The 14,799-nt window shown below is 36.1% G+C and overlaps 1 long non-coding RNA gene across 3 annotated transcripts in view; it reads right to left on the bottom strand.

Annotated features, from left to right (window-relative positions):
* The window catches only part of LOC123000848 (uncharacterized), a 273,953-nt gene that overhangs the window by 28,398 nt on the left and 230,756 nt on the right, over nt 1–14,799 (bottom strand). The window contains exon 9 of one of the 3 annotated variants that reach the window (XR_008957722.1): nt 6,865–7,059. The exons of the other annotated variants lie outside the window; for them this stretch is intronic. This is a non-coding gene — a long non-coding RNA (uncharacterized LOC123000848). The remainder of the gene's footprint in view (nt 1–6,864; nt 7,060–14,799) is intronic. 3 annotated transcript variants of the gene reach the window in all.

The raw sequence follows: 14,799 nt of genomic DNA, 5'->3' as shown, positions 1-14,799 counted from the left end.
TCAAAAGCAGAAAACACCTACTTACGTGTTTGTATTTCATATATCTACAGAGGTGAGAGATGTTTCTCACTGATATATTTGTTTTATATACTGGACATAATTGGAATATGTCATTGATACCCTGAATGTCTATTAGGACCTTCAAATCTTTCTTTCCTGTGCTCATCATCTCTTTGACAACATGAACTTATGTCCAGGCGCTCATGACAGAAATGTAACTGTGATTTTTGACACCTCCCCCTTCTCTTGCTCCATCTAACTCTTGACTTAGCACGCCTTTCTTAATGTTTTTTGAATCCAACCATTCACTTCTTTTTTTTTTTTTAAAGATTTTATTTATTTATTCGATATAGAGACAGCCAGCGAGAGAGGGAACACAAGCAGGGGGAGCGGGAGAGGAAGAAGCAGGCTCATAGCGGAAGAGCCTGATGTGGGGCTCGATCCCATAACGCCGGGATCACGCCCTGAGCCGAAGGCAGACGCTTAACCGCTGTGCCACCCAGGCGCCCCCCAACCATTCACTTCTATTTCCTCTGCTGCACATCAGCCAAAGCCACCATCATTATGCACTTAGACTGTACTGAGACCTCCAAAAGAGACCTCCTGCTCTTGTTGTCCTCTAGATTAGTCTACGGCATCCAGAGCAATCTTTTGAAATCCAAATATCATGTTTCTTTTCCTCCTCAAACTCTTCAAGGCTTCCAGTTACTTTTAGGGTAAAGCAGAAATCCTTAATATAACTATGAGGTGAAATATGACTTGGCATCAGCTCACCTCCCTAGACTTATCCTAGGCCAACCACCACTGCTCACTCTACCCAGGTCATGTTGGCCTTCTGTCTTGCTTCCAAGCCTTTTTTGTTGGCTATCTCTCCTTTGGGGGACATTCCCCCACCCTATTCACCTTGTTTCCTATTATCCATCTTCAGGATTCAGTTTAAATGTTACTTCTTTGGGGATACTTTCTCTGAAAGCCCACTCTAGTTTACTCCTACCCTGTATAAATGCTTTCATGGACCCGCACTTTTCCTTCATAGAAATAATCACATCTCTTGTCAGGTATAGTATGCATTTAATGCTTGTATCTGCCAGCAATACAAGGGCAGGGAGAGGCCTTGTTCTCTTCTATGTCCAAAGTTCCTACTCCCGTGTCTGGTCCCCAGTAGTTTCTCAATAGATGTAATTTTAATGAAGTCATTGAATATATGCATTTTCTCTCACATTGGAGATTATTCATTGGACAACTTTAAAATAAACTAATTATTGTACAAGAGGATTTTTGCATAATATCTCCCTACCTTGTATTCCCCAGAAATGGGCCTGAGGCAAGGATTTGTATCAAGTGATTAATTTTTAGAAGTATTTCCATGAGAGGACAGTACGAGGGTGGGAGGAACAGACTAAAGAAGGGTCGGGGAAGAGGATAAACAAGAAAGTGATTTCAGGCCAAGCTCCTCCCTCAGAGACCAGTTTAGCCTGAGCTTGCAAGGCATCTGGGAAGTGCACACTATGCCTCAACATCGTCCCCTCTGAGGCATGTGAGCTATGTGGAATGGTGTCAACTTGGACAATTCCAATTCTCTGCAACTGAATAGAAAGGGACACCAGTAGTAGGAGGGAAATTCTTCAAAGAAGAGTAATCACCAGTAGTTGCCATTATGTATGTTTAGAATATTCTTGGACTCATTTTTTTAAGAACAATATGAACTAGGTGCCATTGCTTTGGTGAAAAGTTAATCACATAAGCTCTGATAAACTTAATTTTTTAAAAGATTTTATTTATTTATTTATTTATTTATTTATTTATTTATTTATTTAGAAGGTGGGAAGGGACAGACAGAGAAGAAGAGAGAGAATCCTAAGCAGGTTCCAGACTCGGTGCAGAGCCCGATGTGGGCCTCCAACTCACAACCCTGAGATTACAGCCTGAGCCGAAACCAAGAGTTGGATGCTTAACCGATTGAGCCACACAGGCGCCCCTGATAAAGTTTCTTTAAATCATATTTCATTGTCATCCTTTAAAATGACTTTCCCTTTTCTTGGGGGGGGGATCACTCTGATTTTTCAAGCTTCTTTATGAATATACATTAGTTATGGCTCAAACATTAAGTTAGGTGAAGGAGAATTTAAAGATTTCATATACTCAAAGCTTAATTTGTAATTAATATAAGCTAGGATATACTATAATGTCTGAAAGCTATGTTTCAAACATGATAACTTTCTATACTTTACCGTAGTAGAGGTGCTATATGGAACACTGATTCAGAGTTCTTAACCTCATTCTGAATATAATCAGTGAGCATCATTCTGGGATTTTAGAATATTACTAAGAACCACTACCATCAGTTTTTGATCATTAGACGTAGAAAGCAGGTTTGTAGACTGAGGAGGGAAACTGCCTAAAGGGTGTCTTCCTACAGATATCTTTATCCAAAGTAGATGCTAACAACAGAAAACCAAAAGTATCACATGCCTGTCTGGGGTTTAGTAACTACTCAGCCTTTTCTTTCATTGATAGGAAGAGAAAAGGAAGGTCATACTGGATAAATGTTTTGAATGACATCCACTTTTCTGTCTTTCACTTTTACTTATCTGTTTCTCCTGTATCTTGGTTGGGAAAGAAGATACTAACACTTAGTTTCATAAAATTTAAATTATATACCAAATTTTAGTTTGGGGAACACAAACCACCATGGATTGTACTCTATGTGACAGGTACTGTGTTAGAGACTGAAGATACAAAAAAGACTAAGATATAGCCCATCTCCTAGGAGGTCACAATCTCTACAACTAGATAATTTTTGTATAATGTGCTGGCAATCATGAGGTTCTTGCAACTACACATAGATGAGATACTTATTTCATCTTGGAAAGATTTGAACAGTTTCTAGAGCCACCCGCAATTCCATCCTTACCCACAATATCTGTAAAGAAGACAAAGTATGTATCCCATGTTGGACTAATGTCCTAGACCTAAAATGGGAGTCTCTCCTGCCTCAGTGCCACATCAGCAAACAGAAATTTAGATAATTTTGTGTCCCTGTTAATGCTCCACTTGACCAGAAACACAGTATATCTAGTCAGCCAATCCTCAAACACCAAGCCAACTCTGGGTCTTCTCATCCCGAACAAGATTGAGTACGTGGCCCTAGCCAACCAGATATTTTCTATTTTCCTTTTCCTTGTTTTTAATATTTATCCTGTAAAAGCTTCCTGCCTTCTGCCCCATTTTGCACTTCCCTGAAAGGAGAGACTTTCTACTTCATAAAGTGTTAAATGAAGTTTGTTTATATCACATACTTGTCTTCTTTAATCATTTTTTAGCACACAATAATTGAACAGATGAGGAAAGTGAAAGTCAGAAAGGCTGTGACTTGCTATTCTCTCCTCAACAGCCCCGACTCCTGAGGGGTGTGTCTACCCATCCTGCCTCACCTCCTGTTCACCTTTCAACACACTGAGACATGAATGCTGTGCCCAGAATGCTGCCAGCTTCTCTCACTAAGAACATGCGCCCTTTCCTGGTCACTAAATCAGTGTTCACATTTCAGTTCTCATCTTATTGTCTGCGGTATTTCACAATGTTGACTACTCTTGCTTCTCCAGGTCTTTGTAGTTTAACACTCCTTTTGGTTTCCTCTCACCTTTGGTCCCATTTTTTCCATATTTAGTTATTTGTATGTATGTATATTTAATTCACTTATTTTTCTTCTTGTTCTTTTTCAGTCTTTAAAATGAACTTCACAAGAGATATCCCCTGTCCCGTATCTTATCATACATCCATTTCTTGGTTGGCTCAATCACTTCTCATGGTTTCAGTAGTTATTTAATTGATGACCTGAATAACTATACCTTCTATTTAGATGTTTCTCCTGGGATTGAAGTTGAGTTCTTAACCATTCACATACAAATGAGAGAGAGACACTGACAGAGACAGAGAAATGACTTTAGCACTTTCCTGAGTTTTCATGTGAGAAGCTGGATAAAAGTTAATGGAATTCATTCTAATGAGAGAATTCAAGATGAGAAGTACATGTGCAGATCAGGATTATATACTGAGTTTAATTTTCTAAGTGTGATGGGCTCGTAGGTCATCTTAATGTTGATGACTAGACCTCATAGGATATATACAAAAGGGACATACAGATTTGACAGTAATTAGTAAATAGTTGGTAAAGGAAAAGGAGCATGAAGAATGGAAAAGAAGGGGGTGACTGGGTGGCTCAGCCTGTTAAGTGTCTGAGTCTTGATTTTGGCTCAGGTCATGATCTCAGTGTTGTGAGACTGAGCCTCACGTTGGGCTCTGTTTTAAGCGTGGAACATGCTTAAGATTCTCTCTCTCCCTCTCTCTCTGCCCTCCCCCACCCCATTCACATGCATGCTCTCTTTCTCTCAAAAAAAAAAAAAAAGAATGAAAAGAATAACTCAGAGAGTACACAGTCTGAAGAAAGAAGAGGCAGTATGTAGAGAAATAGATTTGAAACATGATTTTGAGTTCGATTTTGGATATATAGATATATTATAGATACAATATCAAAATGTAGAGTTCCAGGAGACCAGATATTTTTTACTTTGGCTCCTTGGATCTCAAGAGTTTCTCAGGGATCGATATGAAGCACCAGAAAGGCAACATGGAAGGGTTTTGGAGTTTGGTGGCTTTGGAGCTTTGGATCTAAGTTCTTTGGACTTTTATCCAAAGAAGCTCCCACATTGCAGAACATCTCATTCATGTATTCATTCATTGCTGATGTTAAAGTTAAAAAACACCAAAGGAAACACATATTTGTTTGGCTGAGAAAACTGAAGCTTAAGTAAAGTTAAGCCATTTGACCCAAGTCACGAAGCTTCTAAGTTGCCAAGAATAAATGGTGTTTTTCCATTATACTGTCTTCTTAGACGGTTTTCACCATTCAGCTCATGTTCAAAGCATCTTTTAGTTCTATGCCTTTCTTTGGATCCTCATTCATACTTCTTTAATTAATACTATCGTCAGCTGTCTCATAGATCATAGAAACAACTTTCTCTAGACTTACCTAACACCAACTCACCCTATCTCATTCTCAATTCATTATCCAAACTAAGCAAACCTGATTATATAAGTCAATGGCTTAAATCCCTGAGTGGCTCTTAACTGTCACCAAGATAAAGTATAAGCACATAACTTACAAAGATTCTTCCTTTTCATTTTCATCTTATATAAGCCTCTCAATTTGCTAATAATTGTGTATTTATTTTTGTTCCAAGTACTTTTCAGTGACAAATAACTTTTGTTCTGTTTAATACATGGGAAGATATATTTGAAAATTTAGTATCCAAATTGCTATATGATTATATATTATAATAACTGTTTTAAAGGAAAATTTTAAAAGGTGCTATGAAAGAGATTAAGAATAATAATTTAATAATTTAAACTAGATTTGCTGGAAATGCTTTTTCTTGAAAAAAGTCATTTAATTTCAGCTTTGCAGGGTAAATAGGAATTAGCCAAGCAAAGATTCCAGAGAAGACATATCCAGCAGGAGAAAGAGCATTGGTGAAGGGCCTGGATCAGAAAAGAGATTTTGTGTCTTTAGGAAACAGAAATAAGGCTAATGTGGTTGGAGCCCAGTGAACAAAAAAAGAACAGGGAGTAAACATGAGGTGTACAGACACTACCCTTTACAGATACTGGAACAGGCTATTCTCTCTTCGCCTCTCTCTCACCATCTCTGTCTCTACTCTTATCCTTTGCACTTACTATTTCCTCTATTTTAAATTAAATCGTCTGCTGCCACAAAAGTCATTTTTAATGACTTTTCTATAATTAGCTTCATTCTCTAGGACACAGAGTAAATGTTACCTCATTTGGAAAGTGTATGACTCACAACAGACTGACTGCTACAACACACAACTTCAAAGTTTCAGTGCTTCACACGTTAAAGTCTATTTACCTCTTATAAAAACTCAATGCATATGTCCCTAAATAGGCAGTCTTTTGAGGCACCACTTTCTTCTTAGTGGTGACTCATGAACCTCACTCACTCCAAATTGTGTCTCTAGCACTCCCTGGGGATTTAGGATCATTTATTTTCAGTCCCTGTATGGGAAAAGAGAGAGTAAAGTAGCACAGGGGAGGTTTTTATGGGTCAGACTGGGACGTGACTTGAATAATTTCAGCCCACATCCAGTTGGCCAGAAATCTGTCCAGGGCCACTCCTAACTTCAAAGGAGTCTACTGGGAAGAAACAATGGATATAGTGAACAACTAGCTACCCTCTGCCACATTTCTTTCTTTTGACCACCAAATAAATACCCATTTCAACCTTTCTCCCATTTAGAGAATACAATCAGACCCTCCCTAAGTGAGACAGCCTCAATTTCTATCCAGTCACTCTGTCCAGATTGAAATCTCGGCTCTCTGAGAGAGGTGTTGCCCTAGCCATCAAGTCTAAATGTGTCTCTGCATGGTGTCTCAAAACATGGACTAAAAAGTCTAGTTGTTTAAAACAGCTGCCTGCTTAGAGACAGGCATATGGAGTCACTGCATTATAACAAATGTGAAATCCTGTCAGAAATAAAGGGAGGGAATGAGGAAGGAAGGAAGGAAGGAAGGAAGGAAGGAAGGAAGGAAGGAAGGAAGGGAGGGAGGGAGGGAGGGAGGGAGGGAGGAAGGAAGGAAGGAAGGAAGGAAGGAAGGAAGGAAGGAAGGGAGGAAGGAAGGGAGGAAGGAAGGAAGAATTTAGGACATGATTTTCAGTATTAGGAATTCAGCATCTGAAAAATAATAATGATGATAATTGTTCATATTACACACTAGGTTAAGAACTGCACTTTTTTTCTTCTTTAAATTCTTACAGCAACCGTGTGAGTTGAATATTATCATTACCTCCATTTTGCTGATAAAGAAACAAAGTTCAGGGGCACCTGGGTGGCTCAGTTGCTTAAGTGCCCAACTTTTGATTTTTGACTCTCAGGGTCATGAGATCAAGCCCTGCCTGGGCTCCCTGATCAGCAAGGACTCTGCTTCAGGATTCTCTCTCTCCCTCTTCCTCTGCCCTGGTCTCCCGTGCTCGCTCTCTCTCTAAAATAAAAAAAATAAATCTTAAAAAAAAAAAAGAAACAAAGTTCAGAGAGTTTAAAGGACATGTCTTAGTTCACACAGATATTAATTAATTGGGGCTTAATCTCAGGACTGCCTGACCAAAATTTAAGACTTACCTATTATTATATACAACCTTTCAAATCATAATCTGAGTAGCTAAAGGGCCATTTGATTAATCATTTAATCATTATTACAAATTACATATCAGTGAAAAATTCACTGAACATTCAGAACACTGCTAAGTAGCCACTATAATATCTATCTTAAGGGTTTTGAAAGTATCTACAAATAAAATAATATTATTTAGACACAAAATCATTTAACTCTGAACCTAACAACTCATGAAATCTCAATACATTTGAACAATAATTTCAAATTTTCAAATTGTAAATAACTTAGTGCCTTAGGCATCAGTTTCCATTACTATAGCATCATTATGAAAATATAACTAGTCAATATCTCATTTTAAGATTCATCTTCTTGAGATACTGCTTATAATAAATAACCTTATCATAGTTCACCTCAAATTTACCTAATCCAAATAAAGACGTTTTCCTTCTTCCGTAATTTTCCCATAGAAATATGAACAGTATTTCTGACACAATGTAAATGTAAAGGTACATATTGTTTTCTATGGAAATAATTACAGAAGTTTTCTAGTCTTAAACTGATAATTAAGGCAATACATTAGAACAGCTGATGAACTGCTCTGTTTTATAAAGTACCATCTTTCCTATGGATAAAAATAGACTGCTCAGGGGCACCTGGGTGGCACAGTCGTTAAGCGTCTGCCTTTGGCTCAGGGTGTGATCCCAGTGTTCTGGGATCGAGCCCCACATCGGGCTCCTCTGCTAGGAGCCTGCTTCTTCCTCTCCCACTCCCCCTGCTGTGTTCCCTCTCTCACTGGCTGTCTCTGTCAAATAAATAAATAAAATCTTAAAAAAAAATAGACCGCTCAAAATGACTCTTCACCATTTATCTTTCAAAAAGGACATTTACATAGGCAAAATATTTCTGATAGTAGTTGCATTTTTTAAAATTTAAAAAGTATTGAAACAAAAAAAGTATTAAGTTTAGCACTCTCAGAGAGCACTATGCTTACTGTTTTATAACACTTTTATTCAGTAGAATGCATTCTTTTTTTTTTCAATAAGCAAATGCTTTTTTCCCTAATGAACTTCCAGAGATATTTGAAAAATACAATTACAGTTCTGCTATCACAGATTAATTTTCATTTTTTTCAAAATAATACACACAGTTCCAATAATGTTTCTGTTCTAATATATGCTTTCTTTGTAATGCATTAATGCAATTGGCTAGCAACTTTTTCCTGGACTTTGAATTTGTGATTTTTAAAAAAAGGCAAATATAGCAATTAAGAGCCCAGAAGAAATCCCTTATCAAATTAGAATCAGCTGGCAAATTTGATCTTAGCTAATTAACTGTGCTCTTAAGAATTTTTCTGTGAAATGAACTCAATTTAAACTAAAATTAATTAAATTAATATGTATTTGAAAATCAGATAGAACAAAACCCATTAATTTCAGTTTAGCCAGTTCAATCCAGCCAACCCTTGTGTTCTGACCTGATGCACCTCTCACTCCAAGCAGTTATGCAGTTAACATTACAGACTCTGAGGATTATGCACTAAAAAGTGTCAGATACCATTAACTTGGCCTAATAAAATTATATGTAGTGCTGTTATAACTCAAACATAAATAAAGTGAAAAAGCAAAGTAGTCCTTTTCTTTTTAAAGCAGTGGCATTAAAGTGATGTAGAGAAAACATGTTTCTACTTTCTCAAAATGCGAATTGTTTCCCATACAAGTCTTCACTAAACTGGTCCCTATAGCAATTTTACTGCAGTGTATACAACAAAGGACATTTGGGAACTGTTCTTTTTTCCTTTATGTTACACACTTCTCTGCACACATATTTTTTGTCTGGCATTTTCTTCCCCAGATACACTTTAGTCTTGCCACCATCAAAGAACAGGAAAAAAAAAAAAAACTATTGTATTTAATTTTTTTCAAAAAATCTTCATTATATGAAAGATTTTAAAAGTTCAGAAGAAAAAATATTTACAAAATGTCAAATTCTATATATATATATATATATTTTTTTTCAAGATTTATTCATCCATTTTAGACACAGAGAGAGAGCGCGCAGAGTGAGGTGGAGGAGAGGGTGAGAGAGAGAGAAACTCAAGCAGACTCTGCGCTCAGCACTGAGCCTAATGTGGGGCTCAATCTCACGACCCTGAGATCAGATGCTGAGATCATGACCTGAGCTGAATCCAAGAGTCGGAGGCTTAACTGGTTGCACCACCCAGGTGCTCCAAAGCCAAAATATTTTTTTAAAGATTTTATTTATTTATTAGAGAGGGGAGGGGTCTGAAAGTAGGGGGAGGGGCAGATGGAGAGTGAGAGAGAGACTCTCAAACAGACTGGCTAAGCATGGAGCCCAACTGGGAGCTTGATCTCATGGCCCTGAGATCATGACCTGAGCCAAAACAAAGACTCAAATGCTTAACTGATTGAGCCACTCAGGTGCCCCTCAAAGTCAAAATATTTTTAATGAGAAACGTAGAACTAAAAGACAATGCTAGCCAAATCTGTAAGAACTTTAAATAATTACACACAAATAACATTCACAAACACAAATGGCTTCAGGTGAGATGTACTGGGAAAATGGTTACTTTACTTATACCTCATGATAACCACTACTGGTTGGGGAAAAAGCGGCATTATTTTCCTTGGACAGCATTATGTGTCTTATCATGGTGAACTCAATAATTATTACCAGTGCCTTGGCTTGGACATAAATTATGTAATTACTTAAGTATAGGATTCTTTTGGTGTGATAAAGGTACCAATAGTTAGAGAAGTCTGTTTAGTTGCATGAAAGTCGTATATTGTGAGTTTCAAGAAAATTGGAGCAGTCATAAGATGTCCAGAAACATAGAAATAAAATAAGAATAGGCTAGAGTAGACTTGACTAGACTAGAATGAGTATCTCTTGAAGAGCAAAGGAAATTGCACTTATTTATAGTTTTTTAAAAAGTCTTTCATGGGCTAAGTGCCGGTTTGGATAACACTGCTGCAGGTAGAACTGGCAGGCTTCGGTCATCTAGTATATTGGTCTACAAAGCAAAGTAAGAGAAACCTAGCTCTATGGGTGTTTAATTTTATCTCACTTGTTCCATTCCTCTGTTTGTATGAGTTTCATAGTGTATGTAATAGTTCAATAGTATTCAATAGGTTTTAAACAAATAACTAAACATATTGGAGGCATGATCACAAAATCTATACTGATGGGCGAGGCAAACAAATTGGTTTTGACAGGGCTCATCTAAAATATGCTGACCTTTATTAGGCACTGGATATATTATGAACACTAAGACAGCATAATCTCCCCATTGTTCATTATTTAAAGAGCCCTGAACAGTACCAAGAACATTTTGACTATGCTATGCTATCATCATTGCTAGTATTATGTAAAAATGAGAATAGTGTCATACATACAGTGGGTTTTTTTTCCCATCATTTGTGTTTGGAGTTGCAGCTAATATTCTTAGTTTAAAAGTTACCTAAATAAAATTTCCTATGCAACAAAAGTCAAACTTCGTCCCCATGATCTAGCAAAAGGCTAAAATGGGAGCATTTAAAAGAGTAATCATTGCTTAAGATATTAAATTAAGTGCTTAAAGAGTCATTAGGAGAATAAATTTATGCAGAAGATCACTAATTATGTAACATTAAAGCAGCACATGCAACAATGCTGCTTATGTGTACTGTGTTAAGACTTTAGTGAACTGGATTTTTAAAAAAAAGTAATGATATGGAAACATTACACCTTTAATACTAAAACAACCCAAATCCTGCTCATCTTGAATTTAAAGTCACAATATGTAAGGCATATGGTGCATTTTACTATTGTGTCTTTCAGGATGATTGTTCTTCAGTCTTTGAAATAGATGTTGAAGCTGTAGTGTTCATGTCTGCTGAATCTCCAGCATTCTTCATGGAGAAACTACAGATTTGCTATGTTTGATGTATGCCAACTTTTCAGCATGTAAAGTTTTCATTTTTACTTATAAAGAAGTATAAATTATCATCTCAACACTTTAGCTACAACTATGGTTTTCACTGCCAATTTATCAGACTAAATTTCTTTTAACATCAGCAGAAAACTAGCCCATAGAAGGGAAACCATAAGTGCATAATAACTCATTCTCTATTGCCAATTTCATACCAAATACTGAAAACAAAGCAAACAAAATCACATGAAACCAAAGTTAAGAACACATAATTTAGTGTCTGCCACCACAGGATGGGGTCATGTAGTTGCAAAATTAAGCCTAAGTATAATTTTCATAGTCTGTGCAAAAATTCTTTCTGTAAAAGTGTCAAAGCTCTGAGATAAGGAGTTCTGTATGGAGACTGAGGTGAAATAAGTTAAATTCCCCAGGACATGATATGTTTCTGATCCACTGATCATACGAGTTCAAGTCTCTGTCTTAAAGGCTCAAGAAAGGGGCACCTAGGTGGCTCAGTTGGTTAAGCATCTGCCTTCAGCTCAGGTCCTGATCTCAGGGTCTTGAGATCTAGCCCAGAGTTGGGTTCCCTACTCAGTTGGGGAGTCTGCTTCTCTCTCTGCCCCTCCCCCTGCTCATGCTCTCTCTCTCTCAAATAAATAAAGTCTTTAAAAAAAAATGAAAGCTGAAGAAAAATATTTTTGATTTTTTTCTTTAATGGAGAATTGAATAAAAATATTAAGAATAATTTATACAATCTTAAACCTGTTTTACATTTCTTGCAATGGTCTAAAGAGATAAAAAGATCATCAGTACTTTGTCCCCCAAAATAAAAATAAATACAAAATTGTTTGAAAGGTTGCAATGAAATATATCATTTTTTACTCAAAATTCAATGATTACAATTAGTTACAGTAGAAAAGCTATTAACACAATTAATATTATGTGGTGCTACTGTAAATAAGGCATTTCAAAAACAAAGATATTTAGTGTGAGAAAAAGAAGAATGATTGTTATTTTCCATAATTAATTTGTGTTTTGCTATACCAAAGCCTGCCATTATGAAATAGTTCAATCATATACTAAGAGCATAAGAAGCGTACTGAGTCTGAAGTCTATGATGTCTACACTGAGAGAAATATCCAGAGACAAATCAATAAGCACCAATTTCCTAGATTCTAAGACACACTGTTAATTAAAACTTTTTTTCCAGGCAAAACAAATATGCAAAAAAGTGCTGTAATTGTACATGTATTTACAATAATAAGCTTCAAAAATGTTAAAATCCAAAAAAATGGTCATCTCTGAATTGTAGAAATATGGTATACATTTATATGTTTACTTGGGTCTCTTCTTTTAGAAGGTCCTTATATATAATGCAGTTGATTTGCATAAATAAATAAGACTAGCCTTATGCATAAATAAGACTACCCTTCTTTTCTGGTGTGTATAGTACATTTTATGATTTATTATTACTCTATTCAAGTCGAACCAAGAGATGTGGACTCTGATTCTGGGCTGCCACTGTCTGAGTGACCTTACATGATAGGTCACTTGCTTCTTCTGAGTTACAGTCTCTAGTCTGTGCTGAATGAGCTGTAAAATTCCAGCCTTACCTTCAAATCAGGGAAAGGGTGGAGGTGACAGAATTCAGGACTAAATTTGCTCCTTTGGGGAAGGACTCAATGTAATTTTTTGAAGGAGTCATGGCAGCAAAGCACTATATTGGACAATAAAGGAGCTTATGGTCAAGGTAAGCAGTGGCCGATGAGAGTTTATGGCTGGGGCTGTCAGAGCAGGGAATAGGAATACAGAGAAGGCACCAAGCAAACATTCAGCCAGCATAAGGGATGGGAACTGACATATACCAGCTTTCGCAGACAAGAACAGTAAAAGTTATTATATCCCATATGATTAAAAGTTAACTAGAGACAAGTAACGGTATTAGAAAGTTTAAAAAATTAAATCTACCCAGAAATGATAACTGGAATGTCTGAGATGAAAAATCCATGAAATTCCTATATTAAATCACTATTCTGGATAAATGCATTAAATACCCGTATTAAATCATTTACCTCAGCTTCTATATTAAGGAATTAGAAAAAGAGGAGCAATTGTAACTATGAGTTATCAGAAAAGATATCAATGAAATAGAAAAAAAAACAATCAGTAAAACCAAAATATAGTTCTTTTTGATCAATAAAACTGATAATCCCCTTGGTAGACCAATAAGAACAAAAAGTGAGAAGACAGAAATTACCAATTTCATAAATGACAAAAGTGACATTTATAGATTCTTCAGATATTAAAAGGAAAATAAAGAAATATAAAAATTTTTATATGTCGATAAATTTGAAAACTTAAATGAAGGGGGAAATTCATTGAAAGATACAACTCCCAAAGTTCATTCAAGAAGAAACAGATAACCTATATAGCATTTTAATTATTAAATTAAATCACTTTTAACACCTTTGTCAAACCAACAAAAACAACTGTAGATCCAGGTCATTTCTGTAATGAAACACACTTAAAAATCAAGGATGAAATAACACCACTTCTACAAAAAAGCACAATAGGTGCAGGAAAGCCATTTGACAAAAGCTAACATCTATTCCTTTTAGAAATGTCACAAAATAGGAATGGAAATAAACTTCCTCAAACTGATTAAGGTTACCTTAAAAATGTACAGCTAACTTCAATATTTAATTGTAAAAAACTGAACGTTTTCCCCATAAGGTCAAGAACAAAGCCAGGATTTCATTATCACCATTTCTTTTTTTTCCTTTTTTAAAAATTTAAATTCAGTTAGCCAATGTATAGTACAGCATTACTTTTTGATACAATGTTCAATGATTAATTACTTGCTTATAACACCAAGTGCTCACCACATCACGTGCCCTCCTTAATGCCCATCACCCAATTACCCCATCCCCCCCACCTCCTCTTCCACAACCCTCAGTTTGTTTCCCAGAGTCGAGTCTCATATGGTTGGTCTCCCTCTCTGATTTCTTCCCCTTCAGTTTTCCTCCCTTCCCCTCTTGTCCTCTCCACTGTTCCTTATGTTCCACATATGACTGAAACCATATGGTAATTGTCTATCACCATTCCTACTAAACATTGCACTAGAAGTCCTTGCGAGTACAGTAAGCAGAGAAAAAAATGTATTTACTTTTCAAAGGGAAGAAGCAAAATTGTCATTATTCAAAGAAAACATGATCATCTGTGTAGAGCATACCATGGAATCCACAAAAAACAAATACCTTCTAGAACATATAAGCATACTTGTATATATTTGTAACAATCAAAAATGACATTTTTAAAAATATTATTTACAATACCATAAAAATATTAAATACTTAGATACTTAGAGATAAATCTGAAAAAGGTTTAACACAATGCAATGAAAACTACTGAAATCTTTCCTTGTTGTTATTGACAAGGTATTTCTAAAATTCATAGAGGATTGAAAAGAAGTAAGATAGATAAAACAAACTTTTTAAAAGGTGAATGAAGTTAAAATCCTACCTATATCTGATGTCAAAACTTCAGAAATCAAGACTTTGTGATACTGGCATAAAGACAAACCAATAGACCAATGGAAACACACACACACACACACACACACACACAATTGATTTTTTGATAGGATTGCAAAGGCATTCAGTGAAGAAAGGATCTTCTTT

The sequence above is a fragment of the Ursus arctos genome, unplaced genomic scaffold, assembly GCF_023065955.2.
Source record: "Ursus arctos isolate Adak ecotype North America unplaced genomic scaffold, UrsArc2.0 scaffold_6, whole genome shotgun sequence".
Taxonomy (NCBI): domain Eukaryota; kingdom Metazoa; phylum Chordata; class Mammalia; order Carnivora; family Ursidae; genus Ursus; species Ursus arctos.
Note: the sequence above shows the minus strand (reverse complement) of the source record. Positions and strands in the feature narration are given on the sequence as shown.